Source organism: Montipora capricornis, chromosome 10 (genome assembly GCF_036669925.1).
Source record: "Montipora capricornis isolate CH-2021 chromosome 10, ASM3666992v2, whole genome shotgun sequence".
NCBI classification, from domain to species: Eukaryota; Metazoa; Cnidaria; class Anthozoa; order Scleractinia; family Acroporidae; genus Montipora; species Montipora capricornis.
This window is the reverse complement of record NC_090892.1, coordinates 4,108,070-4,125,126: the sequence shown is the minus strand read 5'-3', so window position 1 is coordinate 4,125,126 and position 17,057 is coordinate 4,108,070. Positions and strand designations below refer to the sequence as shown.

Here is a 17,057-nt window from a genome sequence, read left to right as displayed (position 1 = left end):
AGAGAATTCAGAAACTTTGAGCAGTCACAAAAAAGGCCCAAAAAAACTCAAGATACTTTTGTTTCGGTCATAATGACAATAATAACGATAATTGCAATACCAATAGCAATAACAATAGAAGCTGCATGACGGTGAAAAAGTTGAGACCAAAGGCAAAACATCTGTAAAATTTGTCACTTAAACTTAACCAATGGTAAAACAGTCAGCCGGGCAATTCAGCAGCACATTTCGCTGAGTCAAATGGAAACACAAATCATAATGTAATCTATTTTATGTAGTAGTTTTTTTAGGAAGCCCGGCAATGTCTCTTTTCTTTATTTAACTGCAATACCTGCAAATTTCTTTCTTGTATATCTAAGGGTAAACAATGTTCTTGTTGTTGTTGTCGTCGTCACATTTATGAATGGGAATTTATGAATCTGAATTTGTAGTTATTACGATTACGCAATAAAAACGTGACTATATCGAGAAGGACTTAAGCCATCTGACAGGGGAATTCGTGGTAACTTGTCAAGACAACATGATATGGGTTAGAGTGTTTCCTGAAGATTGGCAATTTTGGAAGTTAAATGATGTTATCTTTTTTGTGCCGGTTAAAGCCATCAGGCTGTATTTGTAACATACTTGACTCTTTCTTGAAAATTGGGCTGGAGTAGATCCCACTGTTTCACCAGGAAAGTGTGATTAAACCCCTTTGATAAGAAGGTTAACCGTCCTACTAATAGGTTTATGCTAAAATACAGCAAATAACATAACGCCTAAGGGGAAAGTCTCTCAGTATAAATTGTGTCGCACAACCATGTTGAAAGATGTGCAACTCTGCATGATGCTTAACGATTTCATTATATTTTCATCGACGTGCTTTAATCATCCTAACAACTTCAGCTCCAAATTTCGGTCAGGCTTTTAATTTAGAGTATCTTTCTTCATGTAGACCTGAGTCAATACTAAACCTGATTTTTCTTGACGTTTAAGTTATTCGTCATTTAGGAAGGTTTGAGTCTTTGCTTACTCAAATTAATATTTTATTTTAGAGGACCCAAATAAATTTGTAAAGAAAACATCTTAGTTATGAAAAAAAGGACTGAAAAGCAAGTGATATAGATGTGGATTCGGGCTTTCGTACAAAAAAACCCTTTCTATCGAATAGAATATAGGTTGCTTCCGTTCAAAAACTCATTTATAGCAATTCCATTAATCATTTACACCTGTTAGCCATCTTGGATAAGACGAATTGGAGTGTCAGCACTTTTAGGAGAGTTGCAGAAACAGTTTCCTTCATTGAGCGAATCATTACACAAGAAAGTCCGGCAGCAACCAAAGAAAATGAAAAAGACAGTGTTAAGTACAGTACTTACAAAATGGTCTTTTCGTCCCTAAAACTGAAAACGGCGAACACGATAGTGTGCAGAAGGGCAGATTTTGCTTTCAAATGCTGTTTATCGTAATTTGGACACTGGTTGTGGCGCACTACGAGATGATTCAAAGTTTCAGAAGAAGGAAACTCGTCAGCGGAAGAACTGATCCTAATAGCTTTGTTTTCATAATCACTTTTTCTGATGGTTCATTCTGCATATATGTATTTAGCCGAACTTTACATTGCCATGTCATTGTCGTAATTGACAGCAACATCTGTTTTAAGACAATAAGCACGGCAAAAAATTTGCATGTAAAGGATAAAAAAAGAAAATCATCTAAAGGAATAAAGGATTTATTAAGTCAAAAGGAAAAAATTAACACTATGCACATTTTCACGTTCTCTTCCGAATGATGAGCAAGACTGAGAAATTTCCCACGTACTTTCAACTCAAGGAAGGACGTTTTGTTCATGGATCAACGATAATTAAGTTAAAAAAGAACTGCGATTGGAATATAGCGAGCCGTAAATGTGCTTTGAGAACGGTTGCTTCAAAACCGCTCTCTTCTCGGTCTATTACAGGAAGCAATCACTCATTATGAGCTAAAATTCAAGCGCAAAGGATTTGAAAGGAATCACATGTGTAAGAAATCTGAAAATAAAGTGATCGAACGAAAGTATAGCACAAGTGGTAAATTTAGTGCCTGACAGTGATGATCCATTCTCTTTACTGCGCGATCGCTAACTGCATTCTACCTTTACGCAAAACGGCTTGTACACAACCAAGTGTGCACGAAAAATGTCTCGACCAAATAAAATTCACTCAAAACAATTACTTAGCTCAGAATAAAGCTCTAAGGGATGCTCACATCAAAGGTACTCAAAGAAATTCGATTCGGCAATAAGAATTGATTTTGTGCTCGGATAGAAAAATAGCGAAATATACCAATATTTAGGAATAATTCTACGGCTTCCAGCTATCCTTGTAAGCCGGAATTCCGAAAACTAATCTTTCCTCCAACACCAAACTGTTCCTCACATAGTGGTATCCGTTCGAAATTAGAATCCTAAACTGAAACCTATGCCAAAGCTCAGTCTAGTTTTCCCTGAGTCGTAATTTTTAAAGCCCCATTTACACGAGCAATTTTTCCTTGACAAGTTTTCCTTGACAAGGAAAATTGCTCGTGTAGATGGGGAATAGTGGACAAATTTTCCTTGTCAAGGAAAATCTGGCATGCTAGCTTTTCCTTGACAAGGAAATTTGTCAAGTCTGAAATTTGCTCGTGTAGATGGACAACAAGGAAAATGTGACAAGGAAAACTTGTCATATTTTTCATTTACACTACCAAGGAAAACTTGTCAAGGAAAACTTGTCAAGGAAAACTTGCTAGTGTGTACAGTCGGCAAGTTTTCCTTGACAAGTGGACTTGTCAAGGAAAAATTGCTCGTGTAAATGGGGCTTAAGGCATATTAGAGCGCAGTTGCTTCAAAAGCGGCCTCGATGTCATGTCTCAATATTGATATACTAATCGATGGTGAGTTATATTGAAAGCAGACCTGTTGTTAATCGTCTTTCTTTATGGTGATTATCAGTTGAGTCTAACCGGCCACTGGTTTCCACCAAGCTCTAAAATCTAGTTTCGCCGCAAATTTATAAGTGTTTACAAATTTACACCGTAACTTGGTAACTGAACATTTGCGAACTATCTGCGTGTTGTTATATGCAGAATAATGTTCTAATAAAAAGGAGAGAAAAAAAATTCAAGACTGTTCCCAAAACGCCACCATCTGTCACTGAAAGTGATCTTCGTTTAAACTAACACCAAGCAGCTGAAAATAAACCATATTTAGAAAATTCTGCTCATTTTCCCTGAGGTGCTGCCAATCAAGAGTTAGATTCATCTCACAGAATAAAGTTAGCTTAAGAACCTTAAACGGTGCCCATATACTTCCATGACTATTTTGATGGGAAGCTGAAACAATAAGCAGCTAAAACAGTGCGTGGGAAAAACAATGGAAGAAATATGCAGCTGTCAACGAGAACGACTACAAGCTTGTGCCAGTTCCTCTCCGATTTTCTCGTTCTCAACCTTCATTTAAGGGTCGGATTGTTTCAAAGCGTTGAGGAGATCTTTGGAAAATTGCGATCCATGTTTCCAGCAGCATATTGACGATGTTGTTTTGTGAAGAAATATAAACTATTTTAGTACGAAATGGAAATTAAAAACATTTTGTTGAAGGCGTGATTAAAATAATGCCAGTTTTAAATAAGAAAACTATATCATGAAAAGTAATAAAAAAAGGTGTAAAAATAACAATAAGTAAATTTACAAAATTCTCCTTTGGTCATAGACTACAAGGCCTCTAAGTTTATCTCTGGCTCTTTTGGAAAAATTCCAATTAGCACCTTACAACTGAGGCAAGTAGTATTTCAATCTAAATTTTAGTCTTACGACCAAGATAACATTGTTCATGTTCCTTCGATGTTTTAAAGTTTACCCGAACGAAAATATTTTAGAGGCCTCATATATTGCTCTTCTGCTATATGGAATGCAAAAGCCGACGCAAAACAAAGTGTTTCAATTTACCGGTAAGCATGGAGTTACCGCAGAATCACGTACCGCTGAACGTGTCGGACTCACAGAAGCCTCATTAAGGCGGGTTTACACGGTACGACTTATCGGTCTGACGGCGTCGGAGCGCAAATCTTGCGTGTATTTGACAGCCAATGAACGCCCAATTCATGGAAATGAAAATAGGTCCGATTAAAAAAGTCTGTTGCAGTGCAACAGATTTTTTAAGTCGGGCCTACAATCCAAGAGAAACCACCATGTCAATCAAAGGGTATGCAAGTGGGTAACGAGCATAAATACTCAAAAAATTAACAGTTCAAAATGGCGGACTGGAATATCTTTTGAGGAAAAATTACACGTTTTACACAATTTACACGGTACGATTTATCGGCCCGACAAAACCGGCCGACAAATCGTACCCGGAACTTTCGAACACTAATTTTTCTTTTTCTGCTTTTACAGTGAATGGAAATCGTTCATTGTTACAAAAAAAAAACCACTGTAGCTAAGTTTAGCGGCTTCCTTTCTTGTCTGAAAATCATTATGGCTGATATTCGGTTTGCCTTAGGATAAACAACATTAACAAGATCAAAAATATTCTTTCCTCGTCAAATAATTTTTCCTTTCTTGCAAGCAACATTTCTAGTATAATATATTAGGGAACATTAACACTTCAAATAAGGCAAGAATCTCATATAGAGTATACAAGAAAAGACGACAGGCCGACCGAAATAGAAGGTAACCCGAAGGCTCCATTTTCAGACAGATACTCCAGATTTCATCATATTAAATAGAGAGGGGTCTAAAAAACTGACGAGATTCGTTCTTTTTTTTTATCTGAAAGGCCCGCAAAAGAATGAGTAAATGATGAAACCTTTAATCAATACATAAACAGTACCTGACACTTCAAAGCGTTCGGTAAACCGGAGATCTTCGAGGAGCTTCTTGATGCCCAGCGTCAAACCCTGCTTTCCTTCAACAACACAGTTAAACGTTACGAAGAAATGATGTCACTGTGATGTCCACGGTACCTCCTATATTCAGAAGGCGGAGCCTTAACCTCGTTTAATTTCTTCGTCGACGAGGTCGGTGGCGTATGCTAATGTTGTGCTCTCAAAACTTTAGGGAAGAAACTAATTTACGTTTGGTGAAAAATGTTATTTGAATAAATAATCAAATGGAAATTCTACAACTCAGTATTTTGGTACCTGCAACTCGAAGGTCGTAAAACCTGAACTTAAACGTTTTAGCTTGCGAAATACGTCTACATTTTTGTTAGTGTATGTAAGTAATCATGAAAGAATAAAAGGCTTTCGCGGTCCCAATCATGATTCTGGTGAGTTACTGACTCTTTTAGTTACTTATCGGTACTTTAACTTATGATGTTTAAAAAAGGCTAGCGCTGAATTTTGAAGTTTTTAGTCATCAGCTCACAAAACAAGTAAGCATCTTCGAAAGAATATTGTATTTCCGACCAAATCCACCGGCAGGATATTTGCACAATTTCAATGCACAATTCAATAGTTAAATAACCGTTCTTCAAATAAAAGAAATCAACCTCAGTTTGAACTGAAAGGGGACAATCAAGTTGTGAGGGAGAAATTTCCTTTTTTATTTAAGTGTCATTGAATAATTTGGCAATCGGAAACAACGTCAATCCATTGTCTTAAATTGAAGTATGAAAGTTCGACAAGCGAAATATGAGCAAAGGCAATGCGGCAAGGGAATTAAATAGGTGCAATGACTGGTGAAGAATAAAAATTCAAGACATTGAATTTCATTAATTTTGGAAATAATGAATTGTATGTACATGTTTTTCTTCTCTGTTTAAGGTATGAGCGTCAATGGGGTGTTAAAAAGGCATTCGTTTTTCCTCCGGTAATTTTCTTTCATTCTCTTAAACGTTCATTTCCTTCAGAAGCACAAATTCCAGTTCTCTAACGTATGAGCTTGTTTACACAGGCTTACAATGTGTATACTGTGACCCCTTTATTGAAAGTTTGCCAATATTTACAATTGAACTGTTAAACGTTTATTGATTCGACATCTCCGTGCCATGAAGGCTGATTAAGTTACTGGAAGTAGTATTTCGTTAACATAGCGCTAATTAATTAGGGGAGCATTAATGTGCCAAAATAAGTTTCTGAAAAGACAGAAGATACGACAACGTGTTGTCAATGATATAAGCGATTTTCCATAACTCGAAGATAAGTGCCAATTTTCGGACTGTTTTGTCCGTCTTAAATTTCCCCAAACTCGAAGGTTGTACGCAAGGAGTTTTGGGACTGGTGCCGTGTTCTTCATGTTACGTAATGGTAGTGTATTTGTATACCGCACGTATAACATACAGTTAACTGAGTTTCATGGCGGTTTACAATTCTCTGAGAGAAGCATCAATGTTCAGGAACAGTGCGGTGGGTTCTCTAGCGTGTCACAGCGTTGATTAACAGGAGCGGTTGTGAGACTGGTCCCACGGCTTATAGTCGTCACACATCCTGTGCAACTAATTCTCATTGGTGTCAGCTTCAAACGTCGTTTTGTTACAATAATACCACATGTACATTGTGAGAAACTAGATTATGTTATTATTGTTTCTTCCTTCGTCATCATAAAATGGATCGGCCACAAAGGACAAGGCGTTACACGTGCAGAGCCTCATGGATAGAGAATTGCTAAAGCAATGACCCTAAAACATGGAATGATGGAAGGGTGGAATGACGGAAAATCCTAAAACGGGAAATGGCAGGAAATCGCCCAAAATCGTAAAAGGAGGAATGGCGGAAAATCGCAAATGACACACAACACCGAGTTTCAAAAAAACTAGCTTATGAAATAGATGGCATAGTCAATGGAAAATCACAGGATGTGATTATTAGTGTACCACCTTAAAAAAAATTTGAAGGGTGGTCGCCACTTGCGGCAAACGCAAAATAAGTACAGAACTGTTTAGCTTTGGTATTGAATAAACATTTTGGAATTTTACAATAAAAATAGTTTTGAGTGTTTGAAAATGACGAGATATGAACTTGTCTGCGCCACTGTTGGAGTAATTTTGTTGCTTCGACGCCCATTTGAAAGGTAAAAACTCGTTTATTTACAGTGGGACGCGCCTTACCGTAGCCACCTAACAAAGTTTTTTTACAAATTATCCGTCAATCAGGGTGTGCGAATTTCACTGACAGTCATGCCTCCCTGCAAAGTTCGTACGGTTGTAATTTAAGCACCGTTGTATGAGTTGTTGAGTTGAAGTAATTACACCTAGGTTGTCAAATGTGAAAGTTTGTTGGGTGGCCAACTATTACAACTATTTTCTACAACTATTACTTCACGTTGATAGAAAGTTATGTTCCCAAACCTCCTCGTTTCAGAATGAATGGCAACAAAAGAGACAACAGCAGAGCTTGGATTCCACTACTTCATTGTCTTTTATTAATATAGTAAGTTCAAATAAATGTGATCATCATTCGATGTCCTCCTGACGGAGGAACCCCTCCCTGGAATGATCCCATAGATATCCGTCCTTAGCCAATCTCGACCATGCAGGTCCAAGCTGTCTGGTGAGATCATCTCTCTAGCGTGTTTTTGGACGGCCCTGTTTTCTGGTCCAATCTCTTGGGGTCCACTCCGTTGCTCTCATGGTCCATCTATTATCTGATAGCCGTGCTATGTGACCTGCCCATCTATGCTTTGCCATCCTGATAGCATTGACGATGTCACGTACACCAGTTTCTTGTCGAATCCAGGTGTTTCGCTTTCGGTCTCGAAGGATAATGCTCAGCATTATACTTTCCATATTTCGCTGTGCGACCGCAAGCTTCTCTGTCATAGCGTTGTTCAACGCCCATGTTTCACACCCGTAATCATTACTGGTAGAATGTACTCATCGCGTATTTTGTATTTTCTTTAGTAGTACGTGTTAAGTGCTGTAAGCTACAAAATGTCACTTTGAGATACTGTACTCCACTGTATTTCACTAGAAACCATCGCCTTTCAAGAAACTGTAAGGCGTTAGGTTGTATAAATAACTGTTACGTGAACTGGTAGTAATCTCGGATTAGTAAAGCGCGTTCGACAATCGCTTTGGACGCAAGGCAGAAGGGTAGGAAAAGAAACACTTTTTTTACATGTGGTCTATCGACCACTTTTTTTTTTCTAAAAGGTTTTCCAATTGGTTTTTGTAGTAAATCTTAGGGTTTACAAATAATCAAAGTCAATCCTAATATATACGTCATGTACGATAAGCGTAGTGCAAAATCCAATAGATGTCAAGTCCAATCCACGGTTCTAGGGAGATAAATTTAGCACAACGTGGTCCCAGAAGTTCTTCTGAGCCGCGAGAGAGCCGCGAAGTCCGTCCCGAAGCGGCGAGAAGAGGAAAATCTCTGGTTACCTTGGACTTGAATCTACGCTTTCACGTACACGCCAGCTGTCAAACGTGTCAAATTAATTAACAAAGGCTCCAATGGCAACTAAGCAATCACGGGTCCCATAGGTATTACCAATCAAACGAAACAATCATATTAATTTTCGCGTTTGCAAAAATATCAATCAATCCTAGCCTGAGGGTCAGATTCTGAACCTGGCGTGTGCATGAAAGTGAGGTTCAAGTTCAAGGTAACCAGAGGTTTTCCTCTTCTCGCCGCTTCGTGAGTCGTCTTTTCGCCGCTCAAGAAAAAACCTTTGGGACCAGGGTAGTTGAAGGCAAAAACTCGCCGATTAATTGGTGTTTAAAGCAATATTCTTTGCGAAACGCCGGTAAAGAAAGGTTCGATAAATATGCTTGTGTAAACGTCGTGGTGGGTTGAAGGCACGTACTCGACAGCAAATATTTTGTTGAGTTATAGTTGTGAAAGCACAAAAGTGCAGGTCAAGGCGAAACGACCATAAAAAGGTTCAATAAATTCGCGTGACCAAGGTTTTTAGCCGCAAAAATTCTTGACTACCGCACAATCCCCCACTGTGAACGAAAGTTGCCCGGAGCGTTGAGATAAAATAGGCCGAAGTAATCTAAAACGCCCTCGTGAGCCGGTAACGGGGTTAACCATGTAGTCCTAGCCTCATAAGATCCAGAAAAAAGTATAAGGGTGTATTCAATGGTCTGACAGTGACACTTAATCTTAGCCAAAAGTCCGAGAAGCAAGTGCCTTTCGTAGACGCCATATGGATCGTAATGCCTGCCTTTCTTCAATCAGAATAGTCATTTAACCGAATCCTGACAATTCATCACTTTAATATAGGAAATCGTATGAACGCGAGTGAATTTCAATCGACCCGAAGGCAACCTAGCTTTATGCAATGTTTGTGTTTTTAATTTTGATTCGTGTATTTGACAAGAAACTCGTATTTGGATTTTAGAAATGCATAACTGAGCAACTTGAAATGGTCGGCATTTCTTCTTATCAACTGTGATTACCAAAGGGAATATATCGGTCGAGTATCACAGTTCTTCACGCGCTCCTGTGAAATGTTTCGTGCAACTTGTCTCGCAATGTTTTGGTGACACTGTGGGGGGACAAGTTGCACCAAACATTCAACAGTTTAACATACCCTGCAACGGTCAAAATCGTTGCGAGACAAGTCGCACGAAATTAGAACTTAATTCTACCTTCGGCAACGGCTCTTGCAACTTGTTTCGCAACGATTTTGGCCGTTGCTGGGTATGTTACACTGTGAAATGTTTCATGCAATTTGTACCGCCACAATGTCGCCAAAACATTGCGAGACAAGTTGCATGCACGAAAAGTTTCACAGTGTATCAGCGCCTTAAACCTACAGATCGCAAGTCCACCTTGTTGGCGGTGCGAATTGCGGCGTCTGTTGTTGATGGTGACTGAAAAACCAAACGAGTACATACGAGTACATACGACTAACATACGAGTAAACAAAATTTTAGTTTCTAAAGAAACTGCGGTACTGCGTCGGTGGGAGATTGAAACAGGAATTGATTTTATCAAACGAGTTGATAAAGGTCGAATTACCACCGTGAAAGCTTTCCAAACCTTTCACAGTGCGGGTAATTCGCCCTTTATCAACTCGTCTGATAAAATCAATTTCTGTAACATACGAGTACCAACGACTAACATACGAGTACACACTACTAAATATGGTAATATACAGTTTATATACGCAAAGGAGAAACATACGATGACATGAGGCTAATAAACATGACATGTACCATTTTCACATGTGCGCCTTGAATACGGCGGCTGCGCCCGCAGTACGAGCGGCAGTCAAAACTTAGCTGTCCTACCAAAACGACACGATAATAGCCTTTTTCTTCAAAGCTAACAAAAATAAAGGCAATGCTAAAGTTGCCTTGGCCTCCCCTAAAAGTTAAGTTGAGAATTCCGGGTTTAATTTGACGAAGAACAGCATATTGTGCTCAAAATACTGAAAGTAACACAACCATTATCCTACCTGGCGACACTTCACGAACTACGAGCGAGTTGCCATGCCTCTGAGGTGTCCCTAAGTCGTTTCGTTCTTTGATGATTCTTTCTGATATTGGTTGTGAACCATAAGTTAACGCTTTTACCTCGAATAAATAAATTAAAATAATTCTTTGGATCAAATAGCATCTGCCTTTGCTTTAATCAAAATCGATATTGCGTGCTTCATGCCTTAAAATTGATTTTAAAATAATTTACACATCAATTTACTCACCAATGCCGATTGGTTCACAAGTGGCCCAAGCCCACGATGCGAGTAGTTTGCCGCCGACATCTATTATTAAAAAACGACCGAGTTTGATTAAGCGAAACGTGTTCTCTTAGGAGAGGACAACCAAAAAGCGATAACTCGCTTAAAGAGCTTCCGATTAAGCTGAGAAGCGAGATGACAGTAGAAAAGACAACAAGACATTGAGGTGAGTCATATTTTTATTGCAAAAATATCAAAATTTAGGCTGAAATGTCGATTACCGTTTTTCCCCATACAAACTTTCAAAAATTCAAACCGTTTTAACACAACACCTCCATATGCTGCATGGCGAGAGTCACGTTTCGCGTAATCAAAGTCGGTCGTTATATAATAGTAGATGTCGGCGGCAAACTACTCGCATCATGGGCTTGGGCCGCCTGTCATTGGTCTCACACCTTCGTGCTCAGTCACCGTTTCTCCTCGAAGCTGTACTTTGGACTATATTTTTGGTCTTTGTGTCTGGTACACATGTGTGGCGCATGTGTGTGGTACGCTCGCGTGTGGCACTTGCGCGCGCTCGCGTGTGTATGCAAGACATGAACCACGCACATGTAAAAATGAAACGTAAAGAGAAAAACGGTACATTTCATGCTTATTGCTCCTATCCATTCGTATGTAACTAATGCATTCGTATATAACCTGTATATTACCATATTTAGTCGTGTGTACTCGTCAGGAGCCCTCAGGGCTCCTGGTACTCGTATCACGGTTACTCGTATGTACTCGTGTGTTCTCGTATGTTACTCGTATGTACTCGTGTGTTACTCGTATGTACTCGTATGTACTCGTATGCACTCGTATGTTACTCGTATGTACTCGTGTGGTGTTTTAATCACGATCGCGTCTGTTTCCTAGAAAACAACACACAGCTTCCGATTGTGACTAAAACACTACACAAGTAGATACGAGTAGCATACGAGTACATACGAATACATACGAGTAACATACGAGTAACATACGTAAGCCTAAGCGCTCGTTTCAGTGATTAGGCCTGAACTCTCTTTTGACATTTTAGCTTTCAATTTACGGCTTGGTTAACAACACTTTTCACGAGATATGTTACATGTTACTCGTACGGTACTCGTATGTTACTCGTATGTTACTCGTATGTTACTTGTACGTACTCGTGTGTACTCGTATGTTACTCGTATGTATTCGAGTGGTGTTTTAGCTTGTTGCTCGTGTATGCCAGTTAGTCTACGGGGAGGGGGGCGGGGGTTACTTGGGTCAATTTTAGCTGGGTATGTACCGCTGGCCTCTCAGGACGCCTACCCCTTTAAAGTCTGTTTCATGGCCAATTACAAACCCCATCTTAGTCACTTTTGGGTAAATGTAATTTTAGCAATCCCAACTTAGTCACTTTCGGTTTATGCATAAACCTTACATATAGCCTTTTAATTGTAATTTCAAAACGGAATGTAATGCGACCAGTAAATATTAAATCAACAGCGCCACAGTTCTTTCTGTAACAACTTTTTTTACCGCGAATCTTTCCATTTTTTGAATAAATCCCACTAGCCAGGGTTTTCTTACCCGCAAAATCCCGACAATTTGAGATCCCATTCTAGTAACTCTGTCGGGAACTCTGTTGAAAATGCAACGCCATTATAGTCAATCCAGTCGTGAAAATTCCACCCCATCCAGCGGCGCATCCTTATTAGTTCATTAATAGCAAACATCCCACCCCCCACCCCCCCCCCCGCCCTTGGGGGTCAGTAATATTGTATCAGACGCCGGAATTGTTCAATTTTTTGGTTGTGGAAATAATTTTAAGGAAAAATCTTGGAACGGTTTATCTAAAAATATCGAAGACTCAGTTGAAACTCAGCCACAAATCATTAAATAGCATGGCTTAGATCAATGTCAGTGTAACTCAGTGTATGATATCGACTATGTTTGTTATGTCAGTGTAACTCAGTGTATGATATCGAATATGTTTTGGATCAAAAGCATCAAACTGTTACCAGGAATCATTACATGTTTGATTCTCGCTGTGGCCCATTGTGCGAATAAGGATTCCTGTCTCTAGAGATAATGATGATTTCCTGTTCAGATCGAGTTTTACGTGAAGCCTGATGCTCCTATATTCAAAAAGGGATAGGTGGACAACATTTTCTTCCATTTATTATTCTAGCTTCACCATAGACGCCGTAAAAGAATTCAGCGCAAGTCATGTCCGTCCCTGTGTTGTTCACATGTTTACGCTTCTAAAAACATGAACATGGACAAAAATTGCAAGAAGCTTAGCTCGTCTTCAAATGAAGCGATAGAAGAATATATCAAGGGAATGAAACAACCAAAACGATGCAGAAGGTAAAGTACCTCCTCAACAAAAATACTTTTTTTTAAAAAAAGTCAAACCTAAAGCCTCACCTGGAAAAGTAATGCATCAACGTGATCAACAGCGATGGACGACTTGAAACTTTATTGCTCAAGGCTCTCTGGACCAACAGATTGGCTGGTGACAATATAATAAAAGACAACGCCAATTAAAGTGTTAGCTATAGCGAAGATGTCGTCACCTATTGCCATGAATGTGCCAACCACAGCTTCATTGGCTGTCGAAACAAAGGGTTTTTCCTTCCTGTGGTTGGCACATTTGAATAACATAAACAATGAACATTTGTAAACAGATATCTTCCCTATGGGAAGGTGATCAACAAATTGATTCTAAACCCCCTGCTGTTCCCTTGATTTAAGTGCAAACTGAAGAATCCCGCATAGGATAAGGATAGAAGAGGACTTCCATGCAATTGTTTTGCCTCAGAATTTCATTTCGTTTATAAATCTTGAGTATAGTCTATCCTTGCCGTAGAGTGCTCGTTGCGTTCGCAGAGCTTACGCGATCATCATCAAAGCCATCATTAAATAATTGCGATCGCGATTTATCAGTAAAGTCTGTCTGATGATCGCGTAAGTGTGAAACTCAATTTCATTTCGTTTATTCATTTTGCCACACTACATCCATTACAAAAATATAAGTTTACATGATAAAAAGAAAAAGTGGCGAGGAAACCTAAATGAAAGCAAGTGGCTGATATGAAATCAGTGATCGTAACAAAAAAGCAAGAGGGAGGAGGCCCAGGGGAGGAGGTCGAGAGCCAATTTTAAATTAAAAGTAAATAAAAAATATATATAAACATTAATTTTCTTTTATGATTGAATAGTTTGTAATAAAGAATTGCTTTAGCTTATTTTTGAAAGTTGCAAGAGATGAATAACTAGTGATATCTGAACTTAGATTATTAAAAAACTTTTGGCCTTGAAATAAAACAGAAAATTGACGTATATTTGTTCTGCAATATGGTAAGCAATATGGTAAGCAAAAAGAAAGTGCGTTCCTGATTTTACCGCTGTGGGTACGATTATTCAAGGAAAATAGAGTATCAAATTTTGAAGGAAGATTAGTGAATTGCAAAAAGAATACATAAATTGACCAGACTGAAATAGGCAAATGTCTTGTAATTTAAGCAAGTAGAGTTCCTTACTGAAATAGTATCTGTATGAGCATGACCTGCTTATTATCCTTGTTAAGGTGGCTCAAATCAGTTTCAACACTTTCAAGAGATTTTGTTATTTGAAGGATTGACACTACAATACATTATCATGTAACAGCATTGTTATGGTACCATGTGAAACATCAGTTATTGCTGAACAAGATCCAGTCATTTTTGTGGCCACAAGAAAACCCTGCAAAAACACCCTATATTTTGCCTTCAGTTGCTCAAATCTGAAAAACGAACTGGGTGACCCCAATTCTTTATTGCACATCAGTGATCAGCAGGCCAAGATGAAACTTTCTGTAAAGTTTAAAACAAGTCTGTACAGCGTATTCAGAGCTACCTTAAATTTTAAATTATTTAAGGTGGCTCTGAATCCTCTGCAAATAATTTTTTTAGACTTCGCAGAAAGTTTCATTCTGGCATGCTGATTACATTTTAGACTGAACAAAAAATGCGGGTCACCGACGACTTCGTTTTTGAGATAAGAGCAGCTGAAGCTATGTCGCTATGTGGTGTTTTTGCAAGGTTTCTCTGTTGCCACGGTAACCTTTTACGTCACAAAAATGACCATATCTTTTTCAGAAATAATTGATGTTTGATATGGTACCATAAGATTGCTGTTAAGTGGTAAAGTGTTTTAGTGTCAATCCTTCTAATAGGAACGTTTCTTTCAAGTGTTGAAACTGGTTTGAGCCATCTTAAGACTACTATTTCAGGCACCGTATCTATACTATTGGTTTGGGGATCCAGGATCATAGAGTCGTATAGGGTACGAAGAGAAACTTTAGAAAGAAAGAAACTGGATTTAAATATTATACCAATCGACTCAAATATTTTATGTGGTACCTGGAATATATGAGACTTCCAAGAGAGACATTCATCCAGAAGGACATCGAGAAAGAGAGTTCCCGAGACTCATGTTATCTCATTTTTGCCCATCGAGAGTTTTTTTTTGCCACAGTCTAAATACCATGAACTTGGTTTTAGTCCAATTCAAAGAAAGTTTGTTGGCCGCAAACCAGTCTGAGAAACCTTATGCAAATTATTGACGTACATAAGAAGAAAATGAATAGAGGGCCAAGATTTGAGCCTTGCGGGACACCATAGCATATCTTGCTGCGGGTGGATCTTTTACCGTTGAATTCCACATATTGATATCTCTGGGAAAAGTAACTCTTAATCTAACCGAATGCCAAACCTCGAAATCAGTAGTGCTCTAGTTTTTCGAAAAGAATACTATGGTTTACCGTATCAAATGCTTTAGGCAGATCTAAAAATACCCAACTGCATCTTCCTTGGAATCGAGAGCGGAAGAAATTTTGTCGTACAAGTCAATGAGATCCAGAGAAGTTGAATGATTTTTCCTAAACCCGTATTGGTTATCACATAGAATATTGAATTCATTCAAATAGGTAAAAATGCAATCTTACTACTCAATACAAGCCTACTGCACTACCAACATGTACGCCATGCGTGCCTATGTTTTGGAAAGCTTATCAAATGCTAAGAAGAGAAAATGGGGGGACAGAGAGGGAGGCTCAGGGCGTTGGCCGGGATATGTCATGTCCACGAAAGTTATTTTAAGACGAGCGGAAGTCTGTCTTCCGGGACGTCCGCATGCAGTCTTGCCTCGCTTTCAGGTCCTTAGTGAAAAAAGAAAATGGCGGCGCACGTGAAAGGCTGATGGATATTTATTTTCTTTCAAACATCAGACCGAGGTTGGCCTGCATGCGGACGTCTCGGACTTCCGCTCGTCTAAAAATAACTTTCGTGGACATGGCATATCCCAAGGGCTGTACCGGGAGCCTCACCCTCTGTCCCCTCATTTTCTCTTGATGCTAAGGAATAGCATGTTTTTTTTTTCTTAAGACATTCCGTGTAGACGTTCCAGGTTCAAAGTTCCAGTTTCTATCAAATGTTCACAAAACACTTTTTCCTTCGGATACCACAATCTTTTGTCGAACGCATTTCTTGTGGACTCGATGCAAAATGCTTTCACAGTTTTCATGCATTGGTCATGAACTTAATAAATAAGTTTAATATGTGAATATTTCCTCTGAATGTAAAGAATAATTCCCGTTACATTTCCATACAGCTTCTCAGCTATCAATCAAGCCATCACACTGGGCTTCCTAAATTATTTTCTCCTGTGTTCAATGAAACAAACCAAAACTAGCAATTCACTTGCTCATAGCAACTTCTAGCTGTATAATATAATTAGTCTGCTTACCAGATGACCAGTCGTCCTGCTCATCGTTATAAATTAGTCTATTATCCCATGCTCTTACTTGATCTTTTTGCCGTTTTCAGCTTGCTCTTTCTTCCTCTGCTCGTCAGGTCTCTCATTTTTTGTCACCCTTTTGCTCTCAGTCGCTCTCTTTAACGTTGAGCATCGCTTACTCTTCGGCTCCTTACTTTTTCGTTATTTTTTTTATTGTTTATTTTTTGTTCTCTGTTCAGTTCCTCTTCCGTTTCCTCGTTGTCCAACATATTTAAGAGATACTTAGCTCGGGATTTAGCTCGTTTTTGGTTGACTTGGAAAATATTTTGCTTGTGTCAATAACGTACGCTGGCCATGCAACTTCCCGCCAAAAAAAAACACGGGTTGCAGCATGCAGCCTCCCACCAAAAAAAACGCGGGTTCCAACAGTAGTGCGACAGCGGAGCGTTTCTGCATAGTCCCTCCAACAGCGAAACTGTGGGCTGCTGCTTGTCATAAACGCATGAAAATTATGTTACTCTAACTCGTCTACTTGATAGCTGCTGCTAACACGCAAGGTGTAATGAATCTTTATGGTATATTTAATTCATTTCCTGGTGAATGATCTCTTTACAATTTTCCATACGAATTACCACTTCACTCGACCGTTTCAGGCCTTAAGCACGGTTGAAATTTAAAACTCAATACTCAACTTGACACTCGAA

At 38.9% G+C, this 17,057-nt stretch overlaps 1 protein-coding gene across 13 annotated transcripts in view; it reads right to left on the bottom strand.

Annotated features, from left to right (window-relative positions):
- Positions 1 to 17,057, bottom strand: part of LOC138021713 (gamma-aminobutyric acid type B receptor subunit 1-like) — an 87,040-nt gene that overhangs the window by 60,609 nt on the left and 9,374 nt on the right. For 5 of the 13 annotated variants that reach the window (XM_068868696.1, XM_068868689.1, XM_068868681.1 and 2 more), the window contains exon 2: positions 13,003 to 13,087. The gene's annotated coding sequence lies outside the window, so the exon portion shown is untranslated. Of the gene's footprint in view, positions 1 to 1,358; positions 2,478 to 4,828; positions 5,256 to 10,347; positions 10,448 to 13,002; positions 13,088 to 17,057 lie in introns of those variants that run through there. The other 8 variants (XM_068868687.1, XM_068868698.1, XM_068868694.1 and 5 more) reach the window with 4 other exon arrangements.